Source organism: Megalobrama amblycephala, linkage group LG2 (assembly GCF_018812025.1).
Source record: "Megalobrama amblycephala isolate DHTTF-2021 linkage group LG2, ASM1881202v1, whole genome shotgun sequence".
Lineage (NCBI taxonomy): Eukaryota > Metazoa > Chordata > Actinopteri > Cypriniformes > Xenocyprididae > Megalobrama > Megalobrama amblycephala.
The window spans coordinates 4,910,269-4,923,085 of record NC_063045.1 but is presented as its reverse complement, the minus strand read 5'-3'; the positions used below and the strand labels follow the sequence as shown (position 1 = coordinate 4,923,085).

At 41.1% G+C, this 12,817-nt stretch overlaps 1 pseudogene; it reads left to right on the top strand.

The window, feature by feature from the left end:
* Nucleotides 1-436: 436 nt before the first annotated feature.
* On the top strand, nt 437-10,210 carry LOC125262597 (annotated as a pseudogene).
* The last annotated feature ends 2,607 nt before the right edge of the window (nt 10,211-12,817 follow it).

Genomic DNA, 12,817 nt, shown 5'->3' with positions numbered 1-12,817 from the left:
AAACACACACACTTACACATATTTGAGGATTGGAATATCAGATAGTTGATGACATGGTAAGCAAGTTTGTGAATATTTTAAATAAACAAGGAAAAACAAAATAATAGCGATCCACCTGTCATACAGTTTTATTGTGGCTGCGCTCAGCGCTCGGGACACGCAAGACATGTCGCTATGGAAACATTAAAGGCAAACGTTCTAAAATAACGGTCGCCTTAAAAAAACTCACTCTGGGGGGACAGTTAGAATATTTTAAACTCACGCTCGAAAGGGTTAAAACAAAAACAAGCATGAAACTACTTACATTTAAACACATCTTCGCTTGTATGTACATTTGCAGACGCCGCAATTTATTTATTTATTTTTTATCAAATAAATGACGGTTGATAACAGCGACGCAAAGGATTGTGGGCTATCTGCAGCAGTGAAGGATACACCTCATGCATCCTCCGAATTCCTGCGAAAGAAGGATGCATTCAAAGGTCGCGTTCGGAGAGTCCTACTTACTTTTCTGAAATGATACAGCCTCAATGACGTATGCAACCTTCGAATGTGACCTCCGGAGGATGCACAGCTTCTCTCTCAGCCACTTCCTTTTTCCTGGTGGCTTTATCTGGTCTCCCCATGTCAATTACTGCAATGAAACACAGGTGTTTATCATTTGCACTTGACCACTGCTCGTCTCCTGCCTCTCTCTCCTGCTGCTGAACCACGCCCCCCTTGACACACACTCGCTCTTCTCCGATTGCTCCACACCAATCTTTTGACCCGAGGGAGGGATTCTAACAGACCAATCACAGCGCTTGTGGTCTGTGTAGAATTGACGTGTTGTTACATTATAGCACAGAGATGTTGCACATCAGGCTACATTGTAGGCTACGCGTGGTACTCGTAGCCTACACTGTACCTACAGCGTACACGTGACGCAGAAATATAAATCGTCCTTAAGTCTTCAGGAATGCATGAAAATTACAGGCAGGTGTATTTGATTAGGGATGAAAGACAGTGGTCCTCCAGTACCAAATCTGCCCATCCCTGATCCATAGGATTGGATAGGATAGGATAGGGTATAGAACATACATGTTGTTCATTTTAATGCTTTAAATGTCTAAATTGTTTTATGTCTATTTTTGTCCTAGACCTAATGTCACTGAAAGAAGGGAGTCATGAACCTAATGAAAGGGAAGAAGAGAAAAAACATTATGATAAACATCATGATCTCATGAATGGGGAAAGATCGACACAGGTTTCCTCACAAAAAAGAGCTCAAAAGACAGGAACTAAGAGTTTCACACACAAAAAACACCTTAAAGTCCACATGAGAATTCATACTGGAGAGAAGCATTTCACCTGCCAGCAATGTGGACAGATTTTCAGACATAAAGGAAGCCTTAAATACCACATGAGAATTCACACTGGAGAGAAACCTTTCACCTGCCAACAGTGTGGAAAGAGTTTCACACGTGAAGAAAACCTTATAGTCCACATGAGAATTCACACTGGAGAAAAGCCATATATCTGCCAACAATGTGGAAAGAGTTTCAGTCAAAAGGGAAGCCTTAAAGACCACATGAAAATTCACACTGGAGAAAAGCTATTCACCTGCTAACAATGTGGACAAAGATTCAGACATAAAGGAAGCCTTAAAATCCACATGAGAATCCATACTAAAGAAAAGCCTTTCACCTGCAAACAATGTGGAAAGAGTTTCAGTCATAAAGGAAGCCTTATAGGCCACATGAGAATTCACACTGGAGAGAAGCCTTACACCTGCCTACAGTGTGGAAAGAGTTTCACACATGAAGAAAACCTTAAAGTCCACATGAGAGTTCACACTGGAGAAAAGCCATATATCTGCCAACAATGTGGACAGAGTTTCAGTCAAAAGGGAATAATAGCGGCATCCAATAGCCACATAGAGGCTAAGTAGTGGGCTCGTGACTCGTTCGCACTTGGTCATCTTAACATCAAAGGAAGACGAAGATCTAACTTGCCTTTTGGTTTTATTCAAGCACGTAAAAACATGACTTGACAAGCACTGAATACGGTCAACAGAAAGTTGGCTCCCGCTACTCGCCCCTTCCAACAACTAACAATCAATCCCACAGAGGAAATAATAAAGAAAACGTAAGTGATCACCTGTGCCCACGTGATTGTGAATAACCAATGAGAAATAAAGAATTAACGCTCTTACATTCCGGCCCCATGATTATTACAAACAAAAGATAATAATCATCATCAACAATTAACAACAACAATAAATACATATAAATTGTACAACATACAAATCATTTACAAATATACAAATATACTTATATGTGTGTGTATGCAATTGTCCATGTAAAAAATGATTTTCTTCTTAGTCCAATTCTTAAGTCATGTCAGTCAAAAAGGGTCCAAAAAATGTGTCTTTAAGTCAGTCATCATATCCGTGTCAGTATGTCCGTACGTCATTGAGCGCTCAACAAAAAAATCAATTACAGTCTTCTTCAGATTCAAGAAGTAGACAAATCTTGGTGACCGGTCTGTCTAGGCAGTTGTACTTTGTTTTAATCCTAACTTGGCGAATCAATCCCTTTTTATCTGGTGTAGTATGAATAATTTTACCCATAATCCATGAGTTTCGAGGGGCAGCATCATTGACAATAAGTACAACATCCCCTACTTGAAAGTTTCTTCTCTTTACAAGCCATTTCTGCCGTTCCTGTAGCTGAGGTAGATATTCCTTTAGCCATCTCCTCCAAAACAGGTCGGCCATGTACTGTACTTGTCGCCATCTACGACGAACATATATGTCCTCCTTCTGAAATAAACCAGGGGGTAAAGATGGTTGGGTTTTCAGGAGTAGCAGATGGTTGGGTGTTAGAGCCTCTAGATCATTGGAATCCATGGATGATCTGGTTATAGGACGGCCATTGATAATTGACTCCACCTCGCACAAAAGCGTATGAAGACCCTCTTCATCTATACTCTGCCCTCTCAAGATAGAATTCATAACTTTCCTCACTGACCGAATCATCCTCTCCCAGACGCCTCCGTGATGAGATCCTGTCGGAGGATTAAATATCCATTTGATACTCTTCTGGATTAGAACATCATTGATCTTATCATGGTTCCAGTTTTTTATGGCTTCTCTTAATTCTCGTTCAGCTCCAACAAAGTTGGTTCCGTTATCCGAACGTAACTCTGATACTTGACCACGTCGTGCTATGAACCGTCGCAAAGCGTGAATAAAAGAATCTGTATCTAATGATGCAACCACTTCGATATGTATGGCTCTTATAGTCAAACAAGTAAATATGACTCCATATCGCTTCACAGTACTTCGTCCACGTTTGATCTCAAATGGGCCGAAACAATCAACTCCAACTCGAGTGAATGGTGGTTCATCCGGTAAGACTCTACTCAAAGGTAAATTTGCCATCTGCTGGCAACCCATTGTTCCTTGAAATCGTTTGCAGATTACACATCTGGACAGAACTCTACGTATGGCTGAACTTGCTCCTGGTATCCAATATCGTTGACGTAGCTCAGCCAGCATGTAATTTCGTCCACTGTGTCCAACCTCATTGTGGATATGCCTTAAGAGTAGCTCAGAAATATGCAGATCCTTTGACAGTATTATTGGATGCTTCGATTCTTCAGGCATGACTGCATTATCCAGACGTCCATACATTCTTATCACACCTGCCTCCAGTATTGGATTGAGACAATACAGAGGACTGCTCCGCTTGACTTCTTCACCTCTCTGTAAAGATATCAATTCCTCTGGGAACCTCATCCTTTGAGAAAAGCGCACAATCTCCATTTCACTTTGGTCCAGCTCATCCACTGAAAGATAGCCTTCGCACATGCTGGATCGTAGTTTACGCATTTTTTCATCAATGATAACCTTCAGTGGTTGATTAAATTTAGTACAATCAAGAGTTTCCTTCAGTTGTTTTCTCTTTTTACTTAGAGCTAAAAGAATTCTCTTTAGCCTAAGGATCCAGGCCACAGCCTTCCTCAAATGTGTCCATGATGAATAATGATTGACAAGCTGGGACACTGCATCATCTCCCTCCTCAGTTTGAACCAGTAGTGTGTTAACCACAGCTTCTTGCCTGATTTCTGGGTCTTGAACCAAACTCTTTTCCAAATCAATTGGGTTGTTTGGCCACTCTTCCTGTGATCTAGTAAGAAAGGGAGGGCCAAATGCCCACATTTGCTCCTTGAGTAAAAGATCTACATTTAACCCCCTTGAAGCAAAGTCAGCAGGATTATTGGCAGAAGCTATATACCTCCACTGAGCTGCGCTAGATGCTCTCAAGATTTCCGACACTCTGTTGGCAACAAAACACTTAAATCTGGAAGATTCATTTTGAATATATTTCAACACAGCAGTGCTGTCAGACCAAAACACTGAATCTTGTAGCTTCATCCTTAGATCCCTTTTCCATAACCTGTCCATTCGGCTGGCAAGAGTGGCAGCTGTAAGCTCCATACGAGGAATGGTGATAGATTTCACTGGTGCTACTCGAGCCTTACCCATCAAAAAGGCAGAATTTGCAATACTCTGACTGTTATGTAGAAGCAGGTAGGACACAACACCATAACCTTCTTCACTGGCATCAGAGAAGTGGTGTAACTGAGCTGACGTAACCTCTCCAAACTCTACAGGTTTCAAACATCTTTTTGTCTCAAATTTCTCCAAGCCATAAAGATCTTCAAGCCAGTCTCTCCATCTCTGTACATATTTGATGGGTATAACACTATCCCATCCAATCCTTTCCCTGCAAAGATCTTGAAGAATCTTCTTTGCAGAAAGAACTACTGGAGATAAAAATCCAAGAGGATCATATATAGCACTAATTACCGAAAGTATTCCTCTTCTAGTAAAAGGTCTGTCCTTGATTACTACTTTAAATCTGAAGGTGTCAGATTCGGCACACCACTGTACACCCAGTACTCTTTCCATTGGAAGCACATCATGGTTCAAGTCAAAATCCTTCACTTCTTTCACCCGTTCTTCTTCTGTTATGGCATTCAACACTCCACGACTGTTGCTCATCCATTTGGTCAGATGAAATCCACCTTTAGCACACATTGCATGAAGTTCCTTATATAGTTGGATCGCATCAGATTCTGTGGGGACTGAAGTGAGACAATCATCCACATAGAAGTGATTTCGGATGACCTCTGCTGTCCTGCAATTAAACACATCCCCATGGTCCTCCGCACATCTCCTGAGTGCATAATTAGAACAACTTGGGGATGATGAAGCCCCAAACAGATGTACAACCATTCTGAATTCCTCCAGGTCTTTACTCATGTCACCTTTTGACCACCACAGAAACCTTAGAAGGTCAGAATCTGCTGCAGGAACCTTTACCTGATAGAACATGGATTCAACATCAGCCATTAAGGCGACAGGCTCCATCCTGAATCCTGTGAGGACACTTATTAAAGTGTTTGTTAGATCTGGTCCCTGAAGTAGTTGTCCATTCAATGATACTCCCTGATAGGAGGCACTACAATCGAAAACAACCCTGATCTTTTTCTTTTTCGAATGGTAAACCCCGTGATGAGGTATATACCAAACACGGCCATCATGCCTCTCAAGTTTCTCCACAGGTACCTTTTCCGCATATCCTTTGGAAATTACATCTTCCATGAAAGTAGTATAATCTGCCTGAAATGCTGAATCTTTCCTGAATTTCCTTTGCAGGTTCAAAGCCCGTTGTTCTGCAACAATTCTGTTGTTTGGAAAGACCATATCCTTATTCTTAAGCGGCAAACCAATACAATAATGACCATCTATTAGTTGTATAGACTGAGACACAAGATCCATGAACTGATTATCTTCTTTAGACATCCCTACCATTTCATCCAGGGCATTTTCAGGGAAATCAGCCTCAAACTGTTGTTTCCAAAGCTCATCCAATTTTGAGACAGAGATCCTGTTTACAGTCACATAAGGTTGGTCATTATCGGATGTTCCATTCCTTTCCATTCCTTTAAGCGGTCCATTTACCGTCCATCCAAGTATGGTTCTTACCGCGTATGGTCCATTCTTTTGGCTGCGAACAACCTGCCATGGCTCCAGTGCCTCTGGTACATTTGCTCCAATCAAGAGTTCAACTCCTGCTTCGAGTGAAGGCAAGTGTATGTGATTTAAATAAGGCCATCGAACAAGGTCACTCTGCATAGGAATATTAGAATTGGATACTGGCATACTTTTCTGAGTATATACTTCAGGAAGCAAGCAATAATGTGCCTGCTCCAATCCAGCAACTTCTAGATCCTTGAGAACATAACTGGAAACCAATTTCTCTTGATTCATAGTTTTAAGCAGAATATTCAGTTTTTTGCCAGAAAGATTAAGCTTATTCATGAGACTTTCTGTACAGAAGGTCGCCGAACTGCCTGGATCTAAAAAGGCATAAGTTTCCACAATCTTGTTTCCATCCTTAGATTTAATGCATACTGGAAGAATGGACAAGGCACAAGCATCTTCACCGGCCCCAGTAAGGCTACTAGACTGAACAGAGATCAAAGCACTACCTACTGCTTGTTTTGGTTCCTCTGATTTATCTCGCTGGAAGACATGAAGGATGCTGGGATGTTTAGCTCCACACACTTTACATGTAATCCGCTTCTTACAGTCTCTGCTAATGTGGCCTGTGCATAGACAACCGAAACAGATTCCTTTCTTCTTCAGAAAATCCATCTTTTCATTATGGGGTTTTTTGGTAAGCACATTACAGGAATTCAAGAAATGTTCTTCGCCACAACAAAGACAGGATACACCTTTCTTTTTCCTAATGTCTTCCATTCCTGATACAGAGACAGTGGTAGCAAAACTACTTCCCTTAGGCTTAGAACGAATCAAGCTTCGACCTCCACCAAGAGGAGCCTCAACAATGTTTCCGAACACAGGATCAGTAGCAATTTTGACTTGCTTCTCTACGAAATTCACAATGTCTTTAAATGTTACTGGTTCATTACGGTTTTCCTGCAAATCACACGCCACAGCTCTCCATTTGTCTCTAAGCTTAAATGGCAACTTGGAAAGAATAATTTGCATGTTGGTAACCAAGTTTAACTCTTTCATGTAACGAACGTCCTCCATGGCATTACAACAAGCTCTGAGAAAAAGATAATAATCTTGTAAGGCCTTTGTATCCTCAGGTCTTATGGACTTCCAAGAGAGCACTTTATCCATATATGCTGAAGATATTTTGACTTCGTTTCCAAAGTGTTCCTTAAGTAAGGCTTTGGCCTTCAAGTAACCCTGTGTAGAAGCCATATGTTGACAGCTTTTTACAAGTTCTCTTGGTTGACCTCGGGTATACTGCTCAAGAAAATAGAAACAGTCACCATAATCATTTGCCCTTTTTTCCACAATCTCCTCAAATGATCGTATGAAGCATTGGTATTGCAAAGGATCTCCATCAAAGGATACAATATCCCTGTGAGGAAGTAATGAAGTATTGCATTGCTAAACCAACATGGTAGTGATTTCATTCTGTTTTTCCATAAGACGCATTATATTTCCTTGCTCTCCATCAGTTAATGATGGTCTTGAAACAAGTGCATCGCTACTGCGATTACAGGGTAGCTGGCCGTTCATTGATGCAGTTGACTGTAATGGTGTTATGGACCTTGATTGTTGCATAGGTTGAGGCTGAGAATTACTCTCCTTATTTCTTGCACCTCTTGTTGAATTGTTAACAGACAGAGGCTGTGATTCAACATGTATGTCAGCTTGAACTGATGCCACTGCCATCAAATTTTCATCAAGCTCATTTCATAATTTTCCTTTCTTGCTTTCACATGTATACCTTGTTCTGATGCAGCAGACCTGTACACATTAACTTTAGCCATAGACACAGCTATTTTAGTTTGAAGATCAATTTTTTCCTTCTTTTTTCTTAAACGCTCTTCCTCTTCTTCCACAGCATGCTTCTGTTGCAACATTTGCTGGCTGGCTAACAAAGCCGCCACTTCAGCTTCAGCTTGAAGACGAGCTGATGATATAGATGATCTACTAGATCGTGAACCAGAAGAGGAGCTCTTTTTACTTGATTTTTTGCTGTATACATTTGAGATGCTATCGGTTGGTTTGATCTCATCCATGAAATGCTCACAAGTCAATGCATTACATTCTCCACCTTGATTCTGAGGTTTTAAATTTGCATTTGCATCAGAGGTTGCATCAGTATGCAATGAATCATTTAAAGAAGCAGCTTGCACTTGAGCATCCATGTTTATTGACTGTATTCCATCTATTGCAGAATGAGATGACAGAGGACATTCCTTACTTTGTTCAGACACTGCTGCTGTAGTTTGAGTCAGTGAAGTTCTCTTAAATTTAAGATCACACAACCATTGCTCCACATCTTCTATAAACCCTTTGTTGAATCGTAAAATTGAGCCATACCATTCATTTTGCTTTATTTGTTCCTCAGCGGGAAGTAAAGGAATCACACTCTCATGCAACATATTGCTATCATCTCTCAAAAGCTTCAGCGTTTCCAATAAAGAATAAACCTTAGCAGAATTTTCATCATTTTGCATAAGCTCTTTCATTGAAGCAATGACATTTTTTATTTTGTTCACTTTGGATTTACGGTCCCTTTGTAGCGATTCGATCTTTAACTCCCAAGCCTTTGCTGTGAGCTTACGCTCCCTTCTGCACTCCATAACCGCATCTCCCTCATCTTCGTCCATTTTCCTTCGTCAAACAAACTCAGCGGCACATACAACTTCCAAAGCAATCCAATTAATTACACACAAGAATTGTGCAAATCCCAGCGCTGCATGTAACACATACAACATAAACTACGCACTTCCAGTCCATCGTAGTTTATCCAAACAAACAGATCCACGCTCCACATCAAGCACAACCAGGTATCTCCAATCGACCAGCAGCAAGCAGCATAATAATAAACTGATTCCCATACCGGTTCAAATGCTGCGCGTCGCGTGTCCGTTTCCTCTTGCGATCCACAACTGCGTTCCAGTGCAGCGAATCAATGGAATATCTTTGAAACTCAGCGCCGTTTTCTGTTGACTAATAATAGCGGCATCCAATAGCCACATAGAGGCTAAGTAGTGGGCTCGTGACTCGTTCGCACTTGGTCATCTTAACATCAAAGGAAGACGAAGATCTAACTTGCCTTTTGGTTTTATTCAAGCACGTAAAAACATGACTTGACAAGCACTGAATACGGTCAACAGAAAGTTGGCTCCCGCTACTCGCCCCTTCCAACAACTAACAATCAATCCCACAGAGGAAATAATAAAGAAAACGGAAGTGATCACCTGTGCCCACGTGATTGTGAATAACCAATGAGAAATAAAGAATTAACGCTCTTACAGGGAAGCCTTACAGCCCACATGAAAATTCACACTGGAGAGAAGCCTCACACCTATCAAGAGTGTGGAAAGAATTTCAGTAATAAAGGAAAACTTGAAATCCACATGAGAATTCACACTGGAGAAAAGCCTTTCACCTGCCAACAGTGTGGACAGACTTTTAGTGAGAAAGGAAACCTTACAGTCCACATGAGAACTCACACTGGAGAAAAGCCTCATACCTGTCAAGAGTGTGGAAAGAGTTTCAGTCAAAAAGGAAGCCTTAAAGACCACATGAGAATTCACACTGGAGAAAAGCCTTACAGCTGTCAAGAGTGTGGACACAGTTTCACTGTAAAAGGAAATCTTAAAGTCCACATGAGAATTCACACTGGAGAAAAGCCTTACACCTGCCAACAGTGTGGACAGAGTTTCAGTCAAAAAGGAAGCCTTAAAGACCACATGAGAACTCACACCGGAGAAAAGCCTCATACCTGCAGTCTGTGTGGGAATGGCTTCACACGGGAACGAAGCCTTAGGGAACACATGGATATTCACACTGAAGAGAAGCCATTTACATGTGATCAGTGTGGAAAGAGTTTCATATTTAAAAGGGACCTTAAGGTCCACATGAGGATTCACTCGAAAGAGAACTGAACTGAACTTTTAGAAGTCGTACCTGTGGAAAAAGCAGAGGTGTAAATAGTACCTGAAAACCATTCTTGAGTAAAAGTACAGATACCTTACAATGAAAATTATTCCATTACAAGTTAGCATTTCTAAAACAACTTGAGTAAAAGTCTTGGAGTATCTGATTTTAACTGTACTTAAAGGGATAGTTCACTCAAAAATGAAAATTTGATGTTTATCTGCTTACCCCCAGGGCATCCAAAATGTAGGTGACTTTGTTTCTTCAGTAGAACACAAATGATGATTTTTAACTCCAACCATTGCAATCTGTCAGTTGTATAATCCATGTCAATGGGAACTCCATCTATGAGAGTCAAAAAATATGTATATATATATATATCTTATATACCTGTGGGTGGGGACTTTGATCAGTTATGGCCACCTATGGACTCTGACTCACTATGGTCATCTACGGACTCTGACCTGCCGTGGTCATCCACGAACTCTGACCCGCCGTGGTCATCTACGGACCCGCCGTGGTCATCCACAGACTCTGACCCGCCGTGGTCATTCACGGACTCTGACCCGCCGTGGTCATCCACGGCACCTGACCTGCCGTGGCTGCCCGACTCTCCTGACCTGCCTAGGCTCTCGAACTGCTATGGCCACCCACGGCCTCTGACCCGCCGTGGCTGCCAGACACTCCTGACCCACTGTGGCTAGCCGACACTCCTGACCTGCCGTGGCTGTCCGAGTTCCTGGACCTGCATTGGAGACCCCTTACCTGTCTGCCAATAGGTCTCCAATGCACCCACCCCCTCTCCCTGATTATGCCATTCATAGTGTGAGAGCGTACCTTCCGGAAGGGGGGCGTTATGTCACGATTCCTGTCAGTTCCTGGACTTCAATTCCCATGATCCTCCCTGCCAGTCACATGCACACATTCCACACCAATCATCAATTGCCACATACAGCTGAAGCACATTATCTGGACTATTTAAGACTCACTCACACACCACCTCATTGCGAAGTCTTGTTAACCTGTGTTGCAATTCCGAGTGTTATTATCCTGTCTGCCTGTCTGTTACCGATACTGTCTGTTACCCGATTACGATTCTCTGCCACCTACCTTTGGACTGTTTAATGTTACCTGGACCTGGGTATGATATCTGCCTGGCCCGATCTACTGCCTGTATCCTGACCACGATTCTGCCTGTCCCTTGTTATACCTGTCTGCTCCTGTTTGACCCTGCCGGTATGACCACACTCTTTTATAATGAAAGCTTGCAATTGGATCCCTGCCTGAGTCCCACTTTGTTACAGCAACTATGTCTTGAAGTTGTGAAAAAGAAGAAAAAAAGTAGCAGGATCATCACTAAAAGTCCAACAATCTTACCAGTACTTTAATAGTAGAAAAGAGTATTTTTGAATTATGACAATTTTTTAAAGTAATGTCAAAAAAACGGTTTGATCTATTTAACTACTTTTTGAAACTTCGTCAACCAATCTCTCAAAGATTTATACGGGACTTGTAATTTATCTTTGAGCCATTAACGGTCAGCCCTCCTGCACTCTTGCCTAAGAGTATTGCTATTGCTGTTCAACCAGGGCTGAGTCTTGACTTTCCTCTTCCTAGTTTTCAAAGGAGCCACAGAATTCAGAACATGAAGTGTTAACCCTCTGGAGTCTGAGGCTGATTTGGGGCCTAGAGAAGTTTTGACATGCCCTGACATTTGTGCTTTTTTCAGTTGTTCATAAACATGTAAATGACAAAAGTGTCATTACACTGTATTCAGCACAAACTAGGCTACAATAATATGTGAGGAACATGTATGTACATGTTTGTGTTTTTGAAGGAATAATGTTTATGCGTGGTTACTGAAAAAACAAAAAACTTAAGTCACTGAAATAAGGCCAAAAAAGTATAGTAAATCTGTGTTTACAATACTTTAGGGTATTGTAGGTTGTAAACTAGAGTTTTTGCTTCAAAATTATGTAAAAATTATGCTGCCTACTCCTTCATATAAAACAATATATTGATTTAGTTTTTGTAAGACACTTTTTGCCAAGAAACACAGTATGCGTGGAGGCGTGAATCACCACTGAATAATGGGCCATTCTCACCTGAGAAGACAAAAGAATTGGATAGTAATGAGCTGAAATGACTTGCATATTAATGAGGCATTTCAGTCAGGTAGGCTGTGAAAAAAACCTTCTGTGATGTCTCAAGCTCATCATAATATATGAAACATACAGAAAAATATTATTACAATATAAAGTAATGGTTTTATATTATACTTTAAAATATAATGTATTTCTGTGATGCAAAGAGTCTGAATATAGGCTTTTAGTTTAAAAGCATGCACATATGGAGAAATATTGGATTATGTCAATTTTCTATACAGAGGAGTTATATTTATTTAATATTCATTGTCATTACTATGAGCGCTGGTGTTTTCAATTCATCCTTGAAGTCGGAGGGCACTCTCTGTGCATTTTTAGTCCACAAATTCATCTAAAAGAAGAAGAGGCTATTCCATGAATGGAGTTTCCAATTCATACTGCAGCCGGAGGGCGCTAAAGAAACAAAAACTCATCTAAAATTCATCTATAGAAGAAAAGAAAACAGGAACTAACTGCATGTCTTCTAGAGCTCCCTAACCATGACTTTTACATCCAGATAAACACTTTTCAAGACAATAAATACACGATTGAGACGATGAATGCATGTATTGCCTCTGAATTTGCGTCTGAATAGCGCTGGCTCCGTGGGCGTGGCCGCATTAGCGGGTAATGAGCTGAATCACGGACTTCTGACATGGCTCTCTTTTCATACAGATTACATAAA